Source organism: Somniosus microcephalus, chromosome 1, assembly GCF_052327205.1.
Source record: "Somniosus microcephalus isolate GS21.2 chromosome 1, FLI_Smic_1.0, whole genome shotgun sequence".
NCBI lineage: Eukaryota > Metazoa > Chordata > Chondrichthyes > Squaliformes > Somniosidae > Somniosus > Somniosus microcephalus.
In genome coordinates, this window is record NC_140987.1 from 337,211,868 (window position 1) to 337,237,105 (window position 25,238).

Sequence of the window (25,238 nt, forward strand, 5' to 3'; positions counted from 1 at the left end):
TGTGTTGGGCTGAGGGGCTGTGTGGGGCTGAGGGGCTGTGTTGAGGGACTGTTGGGCTGAGGGGCTGTGTGGGGCTGAGGGGCTGTGTGGGGCTGAGGGGCTGTGTGGGGCTGAGGGGCTGTGTGGGGCTGAGGGGCTGTGTTGAAGGACTGTTGGGCTCAGGGGCTGTGTTGGGCTGAGGGGCTGTGTTGGGCTGAGGGGCTGTGTGGGGCTGAGGGGCTGTGTTGAGGGACTGTTGGGCTGAGGGGCTGTGTGGGGCTGAGGGGCTGTGTGGGGCTGAGGGGCTGTGTGGGGCTGAGGGGCTGTGTGGGGCTGAGGGACTGTGTGGGGCTGAGGGACTGTGTTGAAGGACTGTTGGGCTCAGGGGCTGTGTTGGGCTGAGGGGCTGTGTGGGGCTGAGGGGCTGTGTGGGGCTGAGGGGCTGTGTTGAGGGACTGTTGGGCTCAGGGGCTGTGTTGGGCTCAGGGGCTGTGTTGAGGGACTGTTGGGCTCAGGGGCTGTGTTGAGGGACTGTTGCGCTCAGGGGCTGTGTTGGGCTGAGGGGCTGTGTTGAGGGACTGTTGGGCTCAGGGGCTGTGTTGGGCTGAGGGGCTGTGTTGAGGGACTGTTGGGCTCAGGGGCTGTGTTGAGGGACTGTTGCGCTCAGGGGCTGTGTTGGGCTGAGGGGCTGTGTTGAGGGACTGTTGGGCTCAGGGGCTGTGTTGAGGGACTGTTGGGCTCAGGGGCTGTGTTGGGCTCAGGGGCTGTTTTGAGGGACTGTTGGGCTCAGGGGCTGTGTTGGGCTGAGGGGCTGTGTTGGGCTGAGGGGCTGTGTTGAGGGACTGTTTTGGGCTGAGGGACTGTGTTGGGTTGAGATAATGTATTAATTTGCACTAACTTTTGCTTGCTCTCTGCTGAACCTTTGTGTGAGGAAATATATGAATGCAACAAGAAAAGATCTGTTGGCTAATTCTGATTGTTCAGTTTGTCCACTTTCAGACTTCTCACAAGTATCATTATTAACAGCAACATGCAACGACTTTAAAATTTCAGGGGGCAACATCTCCACCTGCAATGTCCCATCAGGAATGATATCTGCATCTGATTAATGGAATAATGGCTACATCTGATTAATCAAAGTTTAACACTGGCTGAGAACTATAACCGATGATTTTCCAGCATGAATTCTATTCACTCAGTTAGCCTTGGTTTGTAACATAAAAACTATATAAACCACTCATGTTTAGCTTAGGCCTCTTAATATATAAACAGCACACGCTTAGAAAGATAAGGGGGGGGAAATCCGGTTGGTTAGTGCCTCCCGTTAGCGCCTCCCAGGTCGCTAACGGGGCACTAGGAACTTAGCACCCGAGCGCAGTGATTTTAGCGCCGCTTGCGAAATTGACCAGTCATTTTGCAGTGGCGCTAAACACAACCGCCACAATCACCTGCACCCGCAGATCGTGACGTCAGTCGAGCGTACAATGCCTTGGACCAGATATTGAGTTGCACCCCCTGCCTTAGTGCCTGCCGCTAGGAACAACAGGGAATGTTTTCAAGTGGGGAAGGGGCTGGGGGAGCGCTATTTAAAGCCGTGCGCTTCCTGCCTTTTCTTGTCGGCAAAATTTTTGGTACACGCATGTTGAGAGGAAGAGAGACGTCTGGAAAGTTTTAATGCTGTCCGAAGGAGTTTTGGCCCTCAGCACCATTTTTGAGGTTCCTAAGCGCCGAGCTCTTTCCCTGGGCCTATCCATTAGTGCTTCCAACACAATTGCTTCAGAGGTCTCTCCAGGCCAAGATTCAAGGCTGCAATCAACAGGGTGTGGCTGGCCAGCAAGATGGACCCTCCCCTTTAAGAACTGGACGGCGCCAGTCTGTCTGGCTTCCATGGTAACTGGCATCGCCTGAGCTTCGCCAGTGCTCTGAGGTAGCGCCTTGCTCCCCGACGTTTGTGCCTTAAGACAGGTGTGTAGCACTTGATTTAGCGCTCAAATCACCTCCAGGGGTGATAGAGGTGAATTTTGCAGTTGGAGGCGATAATTAGTGCCGGGTGCTAAACTTTGCGCCCAACCAACATTAGAGCCCCAAAATGGGTGATACCCAATTTTTTGCCCAAGATGCTAGGAATTGTAGGATAGCAGCTAAGGATCATGAAATGGCTAATTTAAAACTATCAGACTTTATATAACGATGTGAGATTCAGGCCGGAATTTTGCCTACCTGTGCGGGTCCGGTGCAGGTGGTATCCGTGGCGGGTCCCGACCTCGCTGCTGGCTCCATCACGCTGCTGAAAATGAACTTACCTTAATGGGGCCTATTAAGCAGGATTGATGAAAATAAAATTTTTATGGTTGATGACTTGATTTAAACTATAACTGGACAATCACAGTATGCTATGAGAAAAACCTGACCAGAAGCAATACAAACATTTATTTAAATGGTATGTGCCATTTTTTATAGTACAGACCAATTCATTGCAATTATTGCTGAGTTGGAAGGCAACAGCCGACAATGGTCAGTAAATAATGTATTTCCCTCACTATCCAGGGTAGGAGCAAGAGGCAAAGGGAGGGTCGCCAAAGCCTAAGCTCCCTGGATTACAAAATTGTTAGAGAGTAGGATTGAAGCATAAAATTGGGGGGCATGTGACAGATGTCAGCTTGATAATACAAGGGCAAATCAGGCTGAATATAAAATGTACAGAGAATAAGTGAAAAAGGAAATAAGAGGAGCAAAGAGATAGTGCGAGAATAGATTGGAGGCAAACATAAAAGGGAGTGCAAAGATCTTCCAAAGGCATATTAACAGTAAAAATGTTGAGAAGAGCGGTGGGGGCAATTATGGACCAAAATGAAGATCTATTGGTGGAGGCAGAAGACATGGATGAGCTACTAAATGAGTACTTTGCATCAGTGTTTACCAAGGAAGAGAACTTTGCCAAAGCTATGATAAACAAGGAGGTTGTTGGAATACTGGATAAGATAAAAATAGAGGAGGTATTAGACAGGCTAGCAGTACTAAAGTAGAAAGGTCACCCAGTCAGGATGGGATGTATCCAAGGTTGCTGAGGGAAGTAAGGGTGGTTGTGGAGGTGCTGGCCACAATCTTCCAATTCTCCTTAGATGCAGAGGTGAAGCCAAAGGACTGAAGGAGTGCAAATGTTGCACCCTTGTTCAAAAAAGGTGGGAAGGTTAAACCTGGCAATTACAGGCCAGTCAGTTTAATGTCAGTGGTGCAGAAGGTTTAGAAACAATGGGCTAAAATTTGGGGGTTTAGAACCACGCATTACCGCCAGAGTCAGGGAGAAAAATGGTGGCTGCTGCACTCTCGCCTGCTGCCGGTGGATTCCATAGCGGCCACCATTTTCGGCAGGTCGGCAGCGCTGCCGTTGCCGACACTCGCTGAAAGTATTGTAATGAGTCGAGCGTGATGCTTGCAAGGCCTCGGATGGTAAAGGAAGGCCTCTGAGAAGACAGAAAATGCTGCAAATACTCAGCAGGTCAGGCAGCATCCGTGGAGAAAGAAACAAAGTTCACATCTCTGGTCAAGATGTGGCCTGACCTGCTGTGTATTTCCAGCATTTTATGATGTAATTTCAGTTATACAGCATCCGCTCGCAGAGGGAAGAGGACAAAGCAGAAGAGGAGGAAGCAGAAGGAAGGATGCATCACACACGGCCCCTTTGTGGCCGGGATATCCGGGATAGAATCATTCATCTGCGGTCCCAGTGACCACAACCCCAATTCCCTTTTCAACATTAGTCCCACACCTTACCTTCCCTTCCCTCTGTTACTGACCATCACAGCGTCCTCTTGACCACGATGCTGAAATAAAAGCCACTACAAAGCAAACTTTCCAATCCAACTTTATACATCTACCCATCCAATATGACATCAAGAAATCAACTCACCACCCTTGTGCATTCCTTTAGCGACTGTCTTGCATTTACCTTTGCCTACCCTGCGGCTGAGAGTGTCAAATCAAGTGATGGTGTTTCTTCTTCTTCACTCTCCCCTTCCTCTTCTTGGCCAACCACTGGCTGGGCAGGCTGCATTTCTTGTGTGTGTTAAATGAGGAAGGTACAAGGGTGGAGTTGTGGCATGGGGAGAGCAGGAAAGCAAGAGGTGCATGCCAGAAGGAGGATGACATATGAGGATACAAGCATCTTGTATCCTTTCAGCCCCGCCGCTGGCCCAGGGCTCAGCCATGTCCCTGCCAAGAATAGCCTGCACAGTCTCGGTGGCAGCACGGTGGCATAGTGGTTAGCACTGTTGCCTCACAGCGCCAGGGACCCGGGTTCGAATCCGGCCTCGGGTGACTGTCTGTGTGGAGTTTGCACGTTCTCCCCGTGTTTGCGTGGGTTTCCTTCGGGTGCTCCGGTTTCCTCCCACAGTCCAAAGATGTGCGGGTTAGGTTGATTGGCTATGATAAATTGACCCTTAGCGTTAGGGGGATTAAATACGTGGGGTTACGGGGATAGGGTGGGATATGTGTCGGTGCAGGCTCGATGGGCTGAAATGGCCTCTATCTGCACTGTGGGGTTTCTGTGATTCTGTGATTCTGTGAGTCTCCTCCAAGGGGGTGAGGTGAGGCTAGGAATGGGAGATATGCCTTGTGATTTGTACAGATTGTTGGTACGTGAGTGATTGGGCGGGAGGTCATGCATTGAGCAGCGTGAGAGGCTACTGATGCTGTTGGTAGGAGATGGCTTCTGAAGACGCATTCACTGACCTTGACCATTGGTCTGAGGTCATGAAGCTATTTGGGCACTGGAGCCAGGTGGTGGGCGTGACTATTGGCAGTGACATCCTCGGTGATGTAGTCCCACATTATTCTTTCTGGAAGGCCTCCTGGCCCCTGTGGGTAGAGGTCCTCTCTTGCAGTGTTGACCCCCTGAACAAAGCTGGAGCATGACTCATGGAAGGCTGCTACCTTTCAGTCAGGGACAGTGCAGTTGGCCTTGCTGGAAAACATCGAGGAGCTCTGGGCCTAGTAGGCCCGGATTTGGACTGCACCACCTCAGCATAGGCAGCAGCAGTCTGGGCTGGCTGGCTGACGGGCAACAGCAAGGGCACTGGCGGAGTGGCAGTGGTTGGAATACGAATGATGTCATCTTGAGGAAGGACACAAAGTTCATTCTCCACAGATCCATTGCCACTCCCCTGGAGCTGCGCCTCAGCAATCCTCATAATCTGCTGGAGTAAAGACCGCTGGACTGCTGTGAAATACTGCAAGCGCCTTTCAACATTGGTAAACCCAGCCATGATGGCAGCAGTCTGAGCTTCTTGAATTCAGTCTTGGCTTCCATTGCAGCACTCAGACATTGCCCTTCTTAATCTACCTGGCCATACAATGCCCTTCTTAGTCTGCCTGGCCATACAATGCCCTTCTTAGTCTACCTGACAATACAATGCCCGTCTTAGTCTACCTGGCCATACAATGCCCTTCTTAGTCTACCTGGCCATACAATGCCCTTCTTAGTCTACCTGGCCATACAATGCCCTTCTTAGTCTAACTGACAATACAATGCCCTTCTTAGTCTACCTGGCCATACAATGCCCTTCTTAGTCTACCTGACAATACAATGCCCTTCTTAGTCTACCTGACAATACAGTGCCCTTCTTAGTCTACCTGGCCATACAATGCCCTTCTTAGTCTACCTAACAATACAATGCCCTTCTTAGTCTACCAGACAATACAATGCCCTTCTTAGTCTACCTGACAATACAATGCCCTTCTTAGTCTACCTGGCCATACAATGCCATTCTTAGTCTACCTGACAATACAATGCCCTTTGTAGTCTACCTGACAATACAATGCCCTTCTTAGTCTACCTGACAATACAATGCCCTTCTTTGTCTACCTGGCCATACAATGCCCTTCTTAGTCTACCTGGCAATACAATGCCCTTCTTAGTCTACCAGACAATAGAATGCCCTTCTTAGTCTAACTGGCCATACAATGCCCTTCTTAGTCTACTTGGCCATACAATGCCCTTCTTAGCCCACCTTACAATACAATGCCCTTCTTAGTGTACCTGGCCATACAATGCCCTTCATAGTCAACCTGACAATACAATGCCCTTCTTAGTCTACCTGACAATACAATGCCCTTCTTAGTTTACCTGGCCATACAATGCCCTTCTTAGCCTACCTTACAATACAATGCCCTTCTTAGTGTACCTGACAATACAATGCCCTTCTTAGTCTACCTGACAATACAATGCCCTTCTTAGTCTACCTGGCCATACAATGCCCTTCTTAGTCTACCTGGCAATAAAATGCCCTTCTTAGTCTACCTGGCCATACAATGCCCTTCTTAGTCTACCTGGCCATACAATGCCTTTCTTAGTCTACCTGACATTACAATGCCCTTCTTAGTCTACCTGGCCATACAATGCCCTTCTTAGTCTACCTGGCCATACAATGCCCTTCTTAGTCTACCTGGCCATACAATGCCCTTCTTAGTCTACATGACATTACAATGCCCTTCTTAGTCTACCTGGCCATACAATGCCCTTCTTAGTGTACCTGGCCATACAATGCCCTTCTTAGTCTACCTGACAATACAATGCCCTTCTTAGTCTACATGACATTACAATGCCCTTCTTAGTCTACCTGGCCATACAATGCCCTTCTTAGTCTACCTGGCCATACAATGTCCTTCTTAGTCTACCTGACAATACAATGCCCTTCTTAGTCTACCTGGCCACACAATGCCCTTCTTAGTCTACCTGGCCACACAATGCCCTTCTTAGTCTACCTGGCCATACAATGCCCTTCTTAGTGTACCTGGCCATACAATGCCCTTCTTAGTGTACCTGGCCATATAATGCCCTTCTTAGTCTACTTGGCCATACAATGCCCTTCTTAGTCTACCTGGCCATACAATGTCCTTCTTAGTCTACCTGACAATACAAAGCCCTTCTTAGTGTACCTGGCCATACAATGCCCTTCTTAGCCTACCTGACAATACAATGCCCTTCTTAGTCTACCTGACCATAAAATGCCGTTCTTATTCTACCAGACAATACAATGCCCTTCTTAGTCTACCTGGCCATACAATGCCCTTCCAGTCTACCTGGCAATACAATGCCCTTCTTAGTCTAACTGGCAAAACAATGCCCTTCTTAGCCTACCTGACAATACAATGCCCTTCTTAGTCTACCTGGCCATACAATGCCCTTCTCGTCTACCTGTCAATACAATGCCCTTCTTAGTCCACCTGGCCATACAATGCCCTTCTTGGTCTACCTGACATGACAATGCCCTTCTTAGTCTACCTGGCCATACAATGCCCTTCTTAGTCTACCTGACATTACATTGCCCTTCTTAGTCTACCTGGCCATCCAATGCCCTTCTTAGTCTACCTGGCCTTACAATGCCCTGCTTAGTCTACCTGGCCATGCAATGCTCTTCTTAGTCTACCTGACAATACATTGCCCTTCTTAGTCTACCTGGCCATACAATGCCCTTCTTAGTCTACCTGGCCATACAATGCCCTTCTTAGTCTACCTGGCCATACAATGCCCTTCTTAGTCTACCTGACAATACAATGCCCTTCTTAGTCTACCTGACAATACAATGCCCTTCTTAGTCTACCTGACATTACAATGCCCTTCTTAGACTACCTGGCCATAAAATGCCCTTCTTAGTCTAACTGACAATACATTGCCCGTCTTAGTCTACCTGGCCATACAATGCCATTCTAGTCTACCTAACAATACAATGCCCTTCTTAGACCACCAAGCCATACAATGCCCTTCTTAATGTACCTGGCAATAAAATGCCCTTCTTAATCTACCTGGCCGTACAATGCCCTTCTTAGTCTACCTGACATTACAATGCCCTTCTTAGTCTACCTGGCCATACAATGCCCTTCTTAGTCTACCTGGCCATAAAATGCCCTTCTTAGTCTACATGACATTACAATGCCCTTCTTTGTCTACCTGGCCATCCAATGCCCTTCTTAGTCTACCTGGCCATACAATGCCCTTCTTACTCTACCTGACAATACAATGCCCTTCTTAGTCTACCTGACAATACAATGCCCTTCTTAGTCTACCTGGCAATACAATGCTCTTCTTAGTCTAGCTGGCCATACAATGCCCTTCTTAGTCTACCTGGCCATACATTGCCCTTCTTAGTCTACCTGGCCATACAATGCCCTTCTTAGTGTAACTGGCCATACAATGCCCTTCTTAATGTACCTGGCCATATAATGCCCTTCTTAGTCTACCTGGCCATACAATGCCCTTCTTAGTCTACCTGACATTGCAATGCCCTTCTTAGTGTACCTGGCCATACAATGCCCTTCTTAGTGTACCTGGCCATACAATGCCTTTCTTAGTCTACCTGACATTACAATGCCCTTCTTAGTCTACCTGGCCATACAATGCCCTTCTTAGTCTACCTGACAATACAATGCCCTTCTTAGTCGACATGACATTACAATGCCCTTCTTAGTCTACCTGGCCATACAATGCCCTTCTTAGTCTACCTGGCCATACAATGCCCTTCTTAGTCTACCTGACAATACAATGCCCTTCATAGTCTACCTGGCCACAGAATGCCCTTCTTAGTCTACCTGGCCATACAATGCCCTTCTTAGTGTACCTGGCCATACAATGCCCTTCTTAGTGTACCTGGCCATATAATGCCCTTCTTAGTCTACTTGGCCATACAATGCCCTTCTTAGTCTACCTGACATTACAATGCCCTTCTTAGTCTACCTGGCCATAAAATGCCCTTCTTAGTGTACCTGGCCATACAATGCCCTTCTTAGTCTAACTGGCCATACAATGCCCTTCTTAGTCTACCTGACATTTTAATGCCCTTCTTAGTCTACCTGACAATACAATGCACTTCTTAGTGTACCTGGCCATATAATGCCCTTCTTAGTGTACCTGGCCATACAATGCCCTTCTTAGCCTACCTGACATTACAATGCCCTTCTTAGTCTACCTGGCCATACAATGCCCTTCCAGTCTACCTGGCAATACAATGCCCTTCTTAGTCTAACTGGCAATACAATGCCCTTCTTAGCCTCCCTGACAATACAATGCCCTTCTTAGTCTACCTGGCCATACAATGCCCTTCTAGTCTACCTGTCAATACAATGCCCTTCTTAGTCCACCTGGCCATACATTGCCCTTCTAGTGTACCTGGCACTAAAATGCCCTTCTTAGTCTACCTGGCCATACAATGCCCTTCCAGTCTACCTGGCAATACAATGCCCTTCTTAGTCTACCTGGCCATACAATGCCCTTCTTAGTCCACATGACATTACAATGCCCTTCTTTGTCTACCTGGCCATACAATGCCCTTCTTAGCCTACCTGACATTACAATGCCCTTCTTAGTCCACCTGGCCATGAAATGCCCTTCTTAGTCTACCAGACAATACAATGCCCTTCTTAGTCTAACTGGCAATACAATGCCCTTCTTAGCCTCCCTGACAATACAATGCCCTTCTTAGTCTACCTGGCCATACAATGCCCTTCTAGTCTACCTGTCAATACAATGCCCTTCTTAGTCCACCTGGCCATACATTGCCCTTCTAGTGTACCTGGCACTAAAATGCCCTTCTTAGTCTACCTGGCCATACAATGCCCTTCCAGTCTACCTGGCAATACAATGCCCTTCTTAGTCTACCTGGCCATACAATGCCGTTCTTAGTCCACATGACATTACAATGCCCTTCTTTGTCTACATGACAATACAATGCCCTTCTTGGTCTACCTGGCAATACAATGCCTTTCTTAGTCTAGCTGGCCATACAATGCTCTTCTTAGTCTACCTGGCCATACAATGCCCTTCTTAGTCTACCTGGCCATACAATGCCCTTCTTAGTGTACCTGGCCATACAATGCCCTTCTTAATGTACCTGGCCATATAATGCCCTTCTTACTCTACCTGGCCATACAATGCCCTTCTTAGTCTACCTGACATTACAATGCCCTTCTTAGTGTACCTGGCCATACAATGCCCTTCTTAGTGTACCTGGCCATACAATGCCCTTCTTAGTCTACCTGGCAATACAATGCCCTCCTTAGTCTACCTGACATTATAATGCCCTTCTTAGTGTACCTGGCCATACAATGCCCTTCTTAGCCTACCTGACAATACAATGCCTTTCTTAGTCTACCTGACAATACAATGCCCTTCTTAGCCTACCTGGCCATACAATGCACTTCTAGTCTACCTGTCAATACAATGCCCTTCTTAGTCCACCTGGCCATACAATGCCCTTCTAGTCTACCTGGCAATAAAATGCACGTCTTAGTCTACCTGGCCGTAGAATGCCCTTCTTAGTGTACCTGGCCATATAATGCCCTTCTTAGTCTACTTGGCCATACAATGCCCTTCTTTGTCTACCTGACATTACAATGCCCTTCTTAGTCTACCTGGCCATAAAATGCCCTTCTTAGTGTACCTGGCCATACAATGCCCTTCTTAGTCTACCTGGCCATACAATGCCCTTCTTAGTCTACCTGGCCATAAAATGCCCTTCTTAGTCTACATGACATTACAATGCCCTTCTTTGTCTACCTGGCCATCCAATGCCCTTCTTAGTCTACCTGGCCATACAATGCCCTTCTTAGTCTACCTGACAATACAATGCCCTTCTTAGTCTACCTCACAATACAATGCCCTTCTTAGTCTACCTGGCAATACAATGCTCTTCTTAGTCTAGCTGGCCATACAATGCCCTTCTTAGTCTACCTGGCCATACATTGCCCTTCTTAGTCTACCTGGCCATACAATGCCCTTCTTAGTGTACCTGGCCATACAATGCCCTTCTTAGTCTACCTGGCCATACAATGCCCTTCTTAGTGTACCTGGCCATACAATGCCTTTCTTAGTCTACCTGACATTACAATGCCCTTCTTAGTCTACCTGGCCATACAATGCCCTTCTTAGTCTACATGACATTACAATGCCCTTCTTAGTCTACCTGGCCATACAATGCCCTTCTTAGTGTACCTGGCCATACAATGCCCTTCTTAGTCTACCTGACAATACAATGCCCTTCTTAGTCTACATGACATTACAATGCCCTTTTTCGTCTACCTGGCCATACAATGCCCTTCTTAGTCTACCTGGCCATACAATGCCCTTCTTAGTCTACCTGACAATACAATGCCCTTCTTAGTCTACCTGGCCACAGAATGCCCTTCTTAGTCTACCTGGCCATACAATGCCCTTCTTAGTGTACCTGGCCATACAATGCCCTTCTTAGTGTACCTGGCCATATAATGCCCTTCTTAGTCTACTTGGCCATACAATGCCCTTCTTAGTCTACCTGACATTACAATGCCCTTCTTAGTCTACCTGGCCATAAAATGCCCTTCTTAGTGTACCTGGCCATACAATGCCCTTCTTAGTCTACCTGGCCATACAATGCCCTTCTTAGTCTACCTGACATTTTAATGCCCTTCTTAGTCTACCTGACAATACAAAGCTCTTCTTAGTGTACCTGGCCATACAATGCCCTTCTTAGCCTACCTGACATTACAATGCCCTTCTTAGTCCACCTGGCCATGAAATGCCCTTCTTAGTCTACCAGACAATACAATGCCCTTCATAGTCTACCTGGCCATACAATGCCCTTCCAGTCTACCTGGCAATACAATGCCCTTCTTAGTCCACCTGGCCATGAAATGCCCTTCTTAGTCTACCAGACATTACAATGCCCTTCTTAGTCTACCTGGCCATACAATGCCCTTCCAGTCTACCTGGCAATACAATGCCCTTCTTAGTCTAACTGGCAATACAATGCCCTTCTTAGTGTACCTGACAATACAATGCCCTTCTTAGTCTACCTGACAATACAGTGCCCTTCTTAGTCTACCTGGCCATACAATGCCCTTCTTAGTCTACCTGGCAATAAAATGCCCTTCTTAGTCTACCTGGCCATACAATGCCCTTCTTAGTCTACCTGGCCATACAATGCCTTTCTTAGTCTACCTGACATTACAATGCCCTTCTTAGTCTACCTGGCCATACAATGCCCTTCTTAGTCTACCTGGCCATACAATGCCCTTCTTAGTCTACCTGGCCATACAATGCCCTTCTTAGTCTACATGACATTACAATGCCCTTCTTAGTCTACCTGGCCATACAATGCCCTTCTTAGTGTACCTGGCCATACAATGCCCTTCTTAGTCTACCTGACAATACAATGCCCTTCTTAGTCTACATGACATTACAATGCCCTTCTTAGTCTACCTGGCCATACAATGCCCTTCTTAGTCTACCTGGCCATACAATGCCCTTCTTAGTCTACCTGACAATACAATGCCCTTTTTAGTCTACCTGGCCACACAATGCCCTTCTTAGTCTACCTGGCCATACAATGCCCTTCTTAGTGTACCTGGCCATACAATGCCCTTCTTAGTGTCCCTGGCCATATAATGCCCTTCTTAGTCTACTTGGCCATACAATGCCCTTCTTAGTCTACCTGGCCATACAATGCCCTTCTTAGTCTACCTGACAATTAAATGCCCTTCTTAGTCTACCTGACAATACAAAGCCCTTCTTAGTGTACCTGGCCATACAATGCCCTTCTTAGCCTACCTGACAATACAATGCCCTTCTTAGTCTACCTGACCATAAAATGCCCTTCTTAGTCTACCAGACAATACAATGCCCTTCTTAGTCTACCTGGCCATACAATGCCCTTCCAGTCTACCTGGCAATACAATGCCCTTCTTAGTCTATCTGGCAAAACAATGCCCTTCTTAGCCTACCTGACAATACAATGCCCTTCTTAGTCTACCTGGCCATACAATGCCCTTCTTGTCTACCTGTCAATACAATGCCCTTCTTAGTCCACCTGGCCATACAATGCCCTTCTTAGTCTACCTGACATTACAATGCGCTTCTTAGTCTACCTGGCCATACAATGCCCTTCTTAGTCTACCTGACATTACATTGCCCTTCTTAGTCTACCTGGCCATCAATGCCCTTCTTAGTCTACCTGGCCTTACAATGCCCTGCTTAGTCTACCTGGCCATACAATGCTCTTCTTAGTCTACCTGACAATACATTGCCCTTCTTAGTCTACCTGGCCATACAATGCCCTTCTTAGTCTACCTGGCCATACAATGCCCTTCTTAGTCTACCTGGCCATACAATGCCCTTCTTAGTCTACCTGACAATTCAATGCCCTTCTTAGTCTACCTGGCCATAAAATGCCCTTCTTAGTCTACATGACATTCCAATGCCCTTCTTTGTCTACCTGGCCATCCAATGCCCTTCTTAGTCTACCTGGCCATACAATGCCCTTCTTACTCTACCTGACAATACAATGCCCTTCTTAGTCTACCTGACAATACAATGCCCTTCTTAGTCTACCTGGCAATACAATGCTCTTCCTAGTCTAGCTGGTCATACAATGCCCTTCTTGGTCTACCTGGCCATACATTGCCCTTCTTAGTCTACCTGGCCATACAATGCCCTTCTTAGTGTACCTGGCCATACAATGCCCTTCTTAATGTACCTGGCCATATAATGCCCTTCTTAGTCTACCTGACCATACAATGCCCTTCTTAGTCTACCTGACATTACAATGCCCTTCTTAGTGTACCTGGCCATACAATGCCCTTCTTAGTGTACCTGGCCATACAATGCCTTTCTTAGTCTACCTGACATTACAATGCCCTTCTTAGTCTACCTGGCCATACAATGCCCTTCTTAGTCTACATGACATTACAATGCCCTTCTTAGTCTACCTGGCCATACAATGCCCTTCTTAGTCTACCTGACAATACAATGCCCTTCTTAGTCGACATGACATTACAATGCCCTTCTTAGTCTACCTGGCCATACAATGCCCTTCTTAGTCTACCTGGCCATACAATGCCCTTCTTAGTGTACCTGGCCATACAATGCCCTTCTTAGTGTACCTGGCCATATAATGCCCTTCTTAGTCTACTTGGCCATACAATGCCCTTCTTAGTCTACCTGACATTACAATGCCCTTCTTAGTCTACCTGGCCATAAAATGCCCTTCTTAGTGTACCTGGCCATACAATGCCCTTCTTAGTCTAACTGGCCATACAATGCCCTTCTTAGTCTACCTGACATTTTAATGCCCTTCTTAGTCTACCTGACAATACAAAGCCCTTCTTAGTGTACCTGGCCATACAATGCCCTTCTTAGCCTACCTGACATTACAATGCCCTTCTTAGTCCACCTGGCCATGAAATGCCCTTCTTAGTCTACCAGACAATACAATGCCCTTCTTAGTCTACCTGGCCATACAATGCCCTTCCAGTCTACCTGGCAATACAATGCCCTTCTTAGTCTAACTGGCAATACAATGCCCTTCTTAGCCTACCTGACAATACAATGCCCTTCTTAGTCCACCTGGCCATACAATGCCCTTCTAGTCTACCTGTCAATACAATGCCCTTCTTAGTCCAACTGGCCATACATTGCCCTTCTAGTGTACCTGGCACTAAAATGCCCTTCTTAGTCTACCTGGCCATACAATGCCCTTCCAGTCTACCTGGCAATACAATGCCCTTCTTAGTCTACCTGGCCATACAATGCCCTTCTTAGTCCACATGACATTACAATGCCCTTCTTTGTCTACCTGGCCATACAATGACCTTCTTAGTCTACCTGGCCATACAATGCCCTTCTTAGTCTACATGACAATACAATGCCCTTCTTGGTCTACCTGGCAATACAATGCCTTTCTTAGTCTAGCTGGCCATACAATGCTCTTCTTAGTCTACCTGGCCATACAATGCCCTTCTTAGTCTACCTGGCCATACAATGCCCTTCTTAGTGTACCTGGCCATACAATGCCCTTCTTAATGTACCTGGCCATATAATGCCCTTCTTAGTCCACCTGGCCATACAATGCCCTTCTTCGTCTAACTGACATTACAATGCCCTTCTTAGTGTACCTGGCCATACAATGCCCTTCTTAGTGTACCTGGCCATACAATGCCCTTCTTAGTCTACCTGGCAATACAATGCCCTCCTTAGTCTACCTGACATTATAATGGCCTTCTTAGTCTACCTGACAATACAATGCCCTTCTTAGTCTACCTGGCCATAAAATGCCCTTCTTACTCTACCAGACAATACAATGCCCTTCTTAGTCTACGTGGCCATAAAATGCCCTTCTAGTCTACCTGGCAATACAATGCCCTTCTTAGTCTACCTGGCAATTCAATGTCCTTCTTAGCCTACCTGACAATACAATGCCTTTCTTAGTCTACCTGACAATACAATGCCCTTCTTAGTCTACCTGGCCATACAATGCCCTTCTAGTCTACCTGTCAATACAATGCCCTTCTTAGTCCACCTGGCCATACAATGCCCTTCTATTCTACCTGGCAATAAAATGCCCGTCTTAGTCTACCTGGCCATAAAATGCCCTTCTTAGTGTACCTGGCCATACAATGCCCTTCTTAGTCTACCTGGCCATACAATGCCCTTCTTAGTCTACCTGGCCATAAAATGCCCTTCTTAGTCTACATGACATTACAATGCCCTTCTTTGTCTACCTGGCCATCCAATGCCCTTCTTAGTCTACCTGGCCATACAATGCCCTTCTTAGTCTACCTGACAATACAATGCCCTTCTTAGTCTACCTGACAATACAATGCCCTTCTTAGTCTACCTGGCAATACAATGCTCTTCTTAGTCTAGCTGGCCATACAATGCCCTTCTTAGTCTACCTGGCCATACATTGCCCTTCTTAGTCTACCTGGCCATACAATGCCCTTCTTAGTGTACCTGGCCATACAATGCCCTTCTTAGTCTACCTGGCCATACAATGCCCTTCTTAGTGTACCTGGCCATACAATGCCTTTCTTAGTCTACCTGACATTACAATGCCCTTCTTAGTCTACCTGGCCATACAATGCCCTTCTTAGTCTACATGACATTACAATGCCCTTCTTAGTCTACCTGGCCATACAATGCCCTTCTTAGTGTACCTGGCCATACAATGCCCTTCTTAGTCTACCTGGCCATACAATGCCCTTCTTAGTCTACCTGACATTTTAATGCCCTTCTTAGTCCACCTGACAATACAAAGCCCTTCTTAGTGTACCTGGCCATACAATGCCCTTCTTAGCCTACCTGACATTACAATGCCCTTCTTAGTCCACCTGGCCATGAAATGCCCTTCTTAGTCTACCAGACAATACAATGCCCTTCTTAGTCTACCTGGCCATACAATGCCCTTCCAGTCTACCTGGCAATACAATGCCCTTCTTAGTCTAACTGGCAATACAATGCCCTTCTTAGCCTACCTGACAATAAAATGCCCTTCTTAGTCTACCTGGCCATACAATGCCCTTCTAGTCTACCTGTCAATACAATGCCCTTCTTAGTCCACCTGGCCATACATTGCCCTTCTAGTGTACCTGGCACTAAAATGCCCTTCTTAGTCTACCTGGCCATACAATGCCCTTCTTAGTCTACCTGGCCATACAATGCCCTTCTTAGTCTACCTGGCCATACAATGCCTTTCTTAGTCTACCTGACAATACAATGCCCTTCTTAGTCTACCTGACAATACATTGCCCGTCTTAGTATACCTGGCCATACAATGCCATTCTAGTCTACCTAACAATGCAAAGCCCTTCTTAGACCACCAAGCCATACAATGCCCTTCTTAATGTACCTGGCAATAAAATGCCCTTCTTAGTCTACCTGGCCATACAATGCCCTTCTTAGTCTACCTGGCCATACAATGCCCTCCTTAGTCTACCTGGCCATACAATGCCCTTCTTAGTCTACCTGACATTACAATGCCCTTCTTAGTCTACCTGGCCATACAATGCCCTTCTTAGTCCACATGACATTACAATGCCCTTCTTTGTCTACCTGGCCATACAATGCCCTTCTTAGTCTACCAGGCCATACAATGCCCTTCTTAGTCTACCTGACAATACAATGCCCTTCTTAGTCTACATGACAATACAATGCCCTTCTTGGTCTACCTGGCAATACAATGCCTTTCTTAGTCTAGCTGGCCATACAATGCCCTTCTTAGTCTACCTGGCCATACAATGCCCTTCTTAGTCTACCTGGCCATACAATGCCCTTCTTAGTGTACCTGGCCATACAATGCCCTTCTTAATGTACCTGGCCATATAATGCCCTTCTTAGTCTACCTGGCCATACAATGCCCTTCTTAGTCTACCTGACATTACAATGCCCTTCTTAGTGTACCTGGCCATACAATGCCCTTCTTAGTGTACCTGGCCATACAATGCCCTTCTTAGTCTACCTGGCAATACAATGCCCTCCTTAGTCTACCTGACATTATAATGCCCTTCTTAGTCTACCTGTCATTACAATGCCCTTCTTAGTCTACCTGGCCATAAAATGCCCTTCTTAGTGTACCTGGCCGTACAATGCCCTTCTTAGTCTACCTGGCCATACAATGCCCTTCTTAGTCTACCTGACATTTTAATGCCCTTCTTAGTCTACCTGACAATACAAAGCCCTTCTTAGTGTACCTGGCCATACAATGCCCTTCTTAGCCTACCTGACATTACAATGCCCTTCTTAGTCCACCTGGCCATGAAATGCCCTTCTTAGTCTACCAGACAATACAATGCCCTTCTTAGTCTACCTGGCAATACAATGCCCTTCTTAGTCTAACTGGCAATACAATGCCCTTCTTAGCCTACCTGACAATACAATGCCCTTCTTAGTCTAACTGGCCATACAATGCCCTTCTAGTCTACCTGTCAATACAATGCCCTTCTTAGTCCACCTGGCCATACATTGCCCTTCTAGTGTACCTGGCACTAAAATGCCCTTCTTAGTCTACCTGGCCATACAATGCCCTTCTTAGTCTACCTGGCCATACAATGCCCTTCTTAGTCTACCTGGCCATACAATGCCTTTCTTAGTCTACCTGACAATACAATGCCCTTCTTAGTCTACCTGACAATACATTGCCCGTCTTAGTCTACCTGGCCATACAATGCCATTCTAGTCTACCTAACAATGCAAAGCCCTTCTTAGACCACCAAGCCATACAATGCCCTTCTTAATGTACCTGGCAATAAAATGCCCTTCTTAGTCTACCTGGCCATACAATGCCCTTCTTAGTCTACCTGGCCATACAATGCCCTCCTTAGTCTACCTGGCCATACAATGCCCTTCTTAGTCTACCTGACATTACAATGCCCTTCTTAGTCTACCTGGCCATACAATGCCCTTCTTAGTCCACATGACATTACAATGCCCTTCTTTGTCTACCTGGCCATACAATGCCCTTCTTAGTCTACCTGGCCATACAATGCCCTTCTTAGTCTACCTGACAATACAATGCCCTTCTTAGTTTACCTGGCCATACAATGCCCTTCTTAGTCTACCTGGCCATACAATGCCCTTCTTAGTGTACCTGGCCATATAATGCCCTTCTTAATGTACCTGGCCATATAATGCCCTTCTTAGTCTACCTGGCCATACAATGCCCTTCTTAGTCTACCTGACATTATAATGCCCTTCTTAGTGTACCTGGCCATACAATGCCCTTCTTAGTGTACCTGGCCATAAAATGCCCTTCTTAGTCTACCAGACAATACAATGCCCTTCTTAGTCTACGTGGCCATACAATGCCCTTCTAGTCTACCTGGCAATACAATGCCCTTCTTAGTCTACCTGGCAATTCAATGTCCTTCTTAGCCTACCTGACAATACAATGCCTTTCTTAGTCTACCTGACAATACAATGCCCTTCTTCGTCTACCTGGCCATACAATGCCCTTCTAGTCTACCTGTCAATACAATGCCCTTCTTAGTCCACCTGGCCATACAATGCCCTTCTAGTCTACCTGGCAATAAAATGCCCGTCTTAGTCTACCTGGCCATAGAATGCCCTTCTTAGTGTACCTGGCCATATAATGCCCTTCTTAGTCTACTTGGCCGTACAATGCCCTTCTTAGTCTACCTGACATTACAATGCCCTTCTTAGTCTACCTGGCCATAAAATGCCCTTCTTAGTGTACCTGGCCATACAATGCCCTTCTTAGTCTACCTGGCCATACAATGCCCTTCTTAGTCTATCTGGCCATAAAATGCCCTTCTTAGTCTACATGACATTACAATGCCCTTCTTTGTCTACCTGGCCATGCAATGCCCTTCTTAGTCTACCTGGCCATACAATGCCCTTCTTAGTCTACCTGACATTATAATGCCCTTCTTAGTCTACCTGACAATACAATGCCCTTCTTAGTCTACCTGGCCATACAATGCCCTTCTTAGTCTACCTGGCCATACAATGCCCTTCCAGTCTACCTGGCAATACAATGCCCTTCTTAGTCTACCTGGCCATACAATGCCCTTCTTAGTCTCCCTCGCAATACAATGCCCTTCTTAGCCTACCTGACAATACAATGCCTTTCTTAGTCTACCTGACAATAAAATGCCCTTCTTAGTCTACCTGACAATACAATGCCCTTCTTAGTGTACCTGGCCATACAATGCCCCTCTTAGTCTACCAGGCCATACAATGCCCTTCTTAGTCTACCTGGCCATACAATGCCCTTCTTAGTCTACCTGGCCATACAATGCCCTTCTTAGTCTACCTGACATTATAATGCCCTTCTTAGTCTACCTGACAATACAATGCACTTCTTAGTGTACCTGGCCATACAATGCCCCTCTTAGTCTACCTGGCCATACAATGCCCTTCTTAGTCTACCTGGCCATACAATGCTCTTCTTAGTCTACCTGGCCATACAATGCCCTTCTTAGTCTACCTGACAATAAAATGCCCTTCTTAGTCCAGCTGACAATACAATGCCCTTCTTAGTGTACCTGGCCATACAATGCCCCTCTTAGTCTACCTGGCCATACAATGCCCTTCTTAGTCTACCTGGCCATACAATGCTCTTCTTAGTCTATCTGGCCATACAATGCCCTTCTAGTCTACCTGTCAATGCAATGCCCTTCTTAGTCCACCTGGCCATACAATGCCCTTCTCGTCTACCTGGCAATAAAATGCCCTTCTTAGTCTACCTGGCCACACAATGCCCTTCTTAGTGTACCTGGCCATATAATGCCCTTCTTAGTCTACTTGGCCATACAATGCCCTTCTTAGTCTACCTGACATTGCAATGCCCTTCTTAGTCTACCTGGCCATAAAATGCCCTTCTTAGTGTACCTGGCCATACAATGCCCTTCTTAGTCTACCTGGCCATACAATGCCCTTCTTAGTCTTCCTGACATTATAATGCCTTTCTTAGTCTACCTGACAATACAATGCCCTTCTTAGTCTACCTGACAATACAATGCCCTTCTTAGTGTACCTGGCCATACAATGCCCCACTTAGTCTACCTGGCCATACAATGCCCTTCTTAGTCTATCTGGCCATACGATGCCCTTCTTAATCTACCTGGCCATACAATGCCCTTCTTAGTCTACCTGGCCATACAATGCCCTTCTTAGTCTACCTGGCCATACAATGCCCTTCCAGTCTACCTGGCAATACAATGCCCTTCTTAGTCTAACTGGCAATACAATGCCCTTCTTAGTCTACCTGGCCATACATTGCCCTTCTAGTGCACCTGGCACTAAAATGCCCTTCTTAGTCTACCTGGCCATACAATGCCCTTCTTAGTCTACCTGGCCATACAATGCCCTTCTTAGTCTACCTGGCCATACAATGCCTTTCTTAGTCTACCTGACAATACAATGCCCTTCTTAGTCTACCTGACAATACATTGCCCGTCTTAGTCTACCTGGCCATACAATGCCATTCTAGTCTACCTAACAATGCAAAGCCCTTCTTAGACCACCAAGCCATACAATGCCCTTCTTAATGTACCTGGCAATAAAATGCCCTTCTTAGTCTACCTGGCCATACAATGCCCTTCTTAGTCTACCTGGCCATACAATGCCCTCCTTAGTCTACCTGGCCATACAATGCCCTTCTTAGTCTACCTGACATTACAATGACCTTCTTAGTCTACCTGGCCATACAATGCCCTTCTTAGTCCACAGGACATTACAATGCCCTTCTTTGTCTACCTGGCCATACAATGACCTTCTTAGTCTACCTGGCCATACAATGCCCTTCTTAGTCTACATGACAATACAATGCCCTTCTTGGTCTACCTGGCAATACAATGCCTTTCTTAGTCTTGCTGGCCATACAATGCCCTTCTTAGTCTACCTGGCCATACAATGCCCTTCTTAGTCTACCTGGCCATACAATGCCCTTCTTAGTGTACCTGGCCATACAATGCCCTTCTTAATGTACCTGGCCATATAATGCCCTTCTTAGTCTACCTGGCCATACAATGCCCTTCTTAGTCTACCTGACATTACAATGCCCTTCTTAGTGTACCTGGCCATACAATGCCCTTCTTAGTGTACCTGGCCATACAATGCCCTTCTTAGTCTACCTGGCAATACAATGCCCTCCTTAGTCTACCTGACATTATAATGCCCTTCTTAGTCTACCTGACAATACAATGCCCTTCTTAGTCTACCTGGCCATAATATGCCCTTCTTAGTCTACCAGACAATACAATGCCCTTCTTAGTCTATGTGGCCATACAATGCCCTTCTAGTCTACCTGGCAATACAATGCCCTTCTTAGTCTACCTGGCAATTCAATGTCCTTCTTAGCCTACCTGACAATACAATGCCTTTCTTAGTCTACCTGACAATACAATGCCCTTCTTAGTCTACCTGGCCATACAATGCCCTTCTAGTCTACCTGTCAATACAATGCCCTTCTTAGTCCACCTGGCCATACAATGCCCTTCTAGTCTACCTGGCAATAAAATGCCCGTCTTAGTCTACCTGGCCGTAGAATGCCCTTCTTAGTGTACCTGGCCATATAATGCCCTTCTTAGTCTACTTGGCCATACAATGCCCTTCTTTGTCTACCTGACATTACAATGCCCTTCTTAGTCTACCTGGCCATAAAATGCCCTTCTTAGTGTACCTGGCCATACAATGTCCTTCTTAGTCTACCTGGCCATACAATGCCCTTCTTAGTCTACCTGGCCATAAAATGCCCTTCTTAGTCTACATGACATTACAATGCCCTTCTTTGTCTACCTGGCCATCCAATGCCCTTCTTAGTCTACCTGGCCATACAATGCCCTTCTTAGTCTACCTGACAATACAATGCCCTTCTTAGTCTACCTGACAATACAATGCCCTTCTTAGTCTACCTGGCAATACAATGCTCTTCTTAGTCTAGCTGGCCATACAATGCCCTTCTTAGTCTACCTGGCCATACATTGCCCTTCTTAGTCTACCTGGCCATACAATGCCCTTCTTAGTGTACCTGGCCATACAATGCCCTTCTTAGTCTACCTGGCCATACAATGCCCTTCTTAGTGTACCTGGCCATACAATGCCTTTCTTAGTCTACCTGACATTACAATGCCCTTCTTAGTCTACCTGGCCATACAATGCCCTTCTTAGTCTACATGACAATACAATGCCCTTCTTAGTCTACCTGGCCATACAATGCCCTTCTTAGTGTACCTGGCCATACAATGCCCTTCTTAGTCTACCTGACAATACAATGCCCTTCTTAGTCTACATGACATTACAATGCCCTTCTTAGTCTACCTGGCCATACAATTGCCTTCTTAGTCTACCTGGCCATACAATGCCCTTCTTAGTCTACCTGACAATACAATGCCCTTCTTAGTCTACCTGGCCACAGAATGCCCTTCTTAGTCTACCTGGCCATACAATGCCCTTCTTAGTGTACCTGGCCATACAATGCCCTTCTTAGTGTACCTGGCCATATAATGCCCTTCTTAGTCTACTTGGCCATACAATGCCCTTCTTAGTCTACCTGAGATTACAATGCCCTTCTTAGTCTACCTGGCCATAAAATGCCCTTCTTAGTGTACCTGGCCATACAATGCCCTTCTTAGTCTACCTGGCCATACAATGCCCTTCTTAGTCTACCTGACATTTTAATGCCCTTCTTAGTCTACCTGACAATACAAAGCCCTTCTTAGTGTACCTGGCCATACAATGCCCTTCTTAGCCTACCTGACATTACAATGCCCTTCTTAGTCCACCTGGCCATGAAATGCCCTTCTTAGTTTACCAGACAATACAATGCCCTTCTTAGTCTACCTGGCCATACAATGCCCTTCCAGTCTACCTGGCAATACAATGCCCTTCTTAGTCTAACTGGCAATACAATGCCCTTCTTAGCCTACCTGACAATACAATGCCCTTCTTAATCAACCTGGCCATACAATGCCCTTCAAGTCTACCTGTCAATACAATGACCTTCTTAGTCTACCTGGCCATACAATGCCTTTCTTAGTCTACCTGACAATACAATGCCCTTCTTAGTCTACCTGACAATACATTGCCCGTCTTAGTCTACCTGGCCATACAATGCCATACTAGTCTACCTAACAATGCAAAGCCCTTCTTAGACCACCAAGCCATACAATGCCCTTCTTAATGTACCTGGCACTAAATTGCCCTTCTTAGTCTACCTGGCCATACAATGCCCTTCTTAGTCTACCTGGCCATACAATGCCCTCCTTAGTCTACCTGGCCATACAATGCCCTTCTTAGTCTACCTGACATTACAATGCCCTTCTTAGTCTACCTGGCCATACAATGCCCTTCTTAGTCCACATGACATTACAATGCCCTTCTTTGTTTCCCTGGCCATACAATGCCCTTCTTAGTCTACCTGGCCATACAATGCCCTTCTTAGTCTACCTGACAATACAATGCCCTTCTTGGTCTACCTGGCAATACAATGCCTTTCTGTGTCTAGCTGGCCATACAATGCCCTTCTTAGTCTACCTGGCCATACAATGCCCTTCTTAGTCTACCTGGCCATACAATGCCCTTCTTAATGTACCTGGCCATATAATGCCCTTCTTAGTCTACCTGGCCATACAATGCCCTTCTTAGTCTACCTGACATTACAATGCCCTTCTTAGTGTACCTGGCCATACAATGCCCTTCTTAGTGTACCTGGCCATACAATGCCCTTCTTAGTCTACCTGGCAATACAATGCCCTCCTTAGTCGACCTGACATTATAATGCCCTTCTTAGTCTACCTGACATTACAATGCCCTTCTTAGTCTACCTGGCCATAAAATGCCCTTCTTAGTGTACCTGGCCATACAATGCCCTTCTTAGTCTGCCTGGCCATACAATGCCCTTCTTAGTCTACCTGACATTTTAATGCCCTTCTTAGTCTACCTGACAATACAAAGCCCTTCTTAGTGTACCTGGCCATACAATGCCCTTCTTAGCCTACCTGACATTACAATGCCCTTCTTAGTCCACCTGGCCATGAAATGCCCTTCTTAGTCTACCAGACAATACAATGCCCTTCTTAGTCTACCTGGCCATATAATGCCCTTCCAGTCTACCTGGCAATACAATGCCCTTCTTAGTCTAACTGGCAATACAAAAACCTTCTTAGCCTACCTGACAATACAATGCCCTTCTTATTCTACCTGGCCATACAATGCCCTTCTTAGTCCACCTGGCCATACATTGCCCTTCTAGTGTACCTGGCACTAAAATGCCGCCCTTAGTCTACCTGGCCATACAATGCCCTTCTTAGTCTACATGGCCATACAATGCCCTTCTTAGTCTACCTGGCCATACAATGCCTTTCTTAGTCTACCTGACAATACAATGCCCTTCTTAGTCTACCTGACAATACATTGCCCGTCTTAGTCTGCCTGGCCATACAATGCCATTCTAGTCTACCTAACAATGCAAAGCCCTTCTTAGACCACCAAGCCATACAATGCCCTTCTTAATGTACCTGGCAATAAAATGCCCTTCTTAGTCTACCTGGCCATACAATGCCCTTCTTAGTCTACCTGGCCATACAATGCCCTCCTTAGTCTACCTGGCCATACAATGCCCTTCTTAGTCTACCTGACATTACAATGCCCTTCTTAGTGTACCTGGCCATACAATGCCCTTCTTAGTGTACCTGGCCATACAATGCCCTTCTTAGTCTACCTGGCAATACAATGCCCTCCTTAGTCTACCTGACATTATAATGCCCTTCTTAGTCTACCTGACAATACAATGCCCTTCTTAGTCTACCTGGCCATAAAATGCCCTTCTTAGTCTACCAGACAATACAATGCCCTTCTTAGTCTACCTGGCCATACAATGCCCTTCTTAGTCTCCCTCGCAATACAATGCCCTTCTTAGCCTACCTGACAATACAATGCCTTTCTTAGTCTACCTGACAATAAAATGCCCTTCTTAGTCTACCTGACAATACAATGC

At 46.5% G+C, this 25,238-nt stretch overlaps 1 pseudogene; it reads right to left on the minus strand.

The window, feature by feature from the left end:
* The window catches only part of LOC147124922 (sodium- and chloride-dependent neutral and basic amino acid transporter B(0+)-like), a 643,543-nt pseudogene that overhangs the window by 543,610 nt on the left and 74,695 nt on the right, over window positions 1-25,238 (minus strand).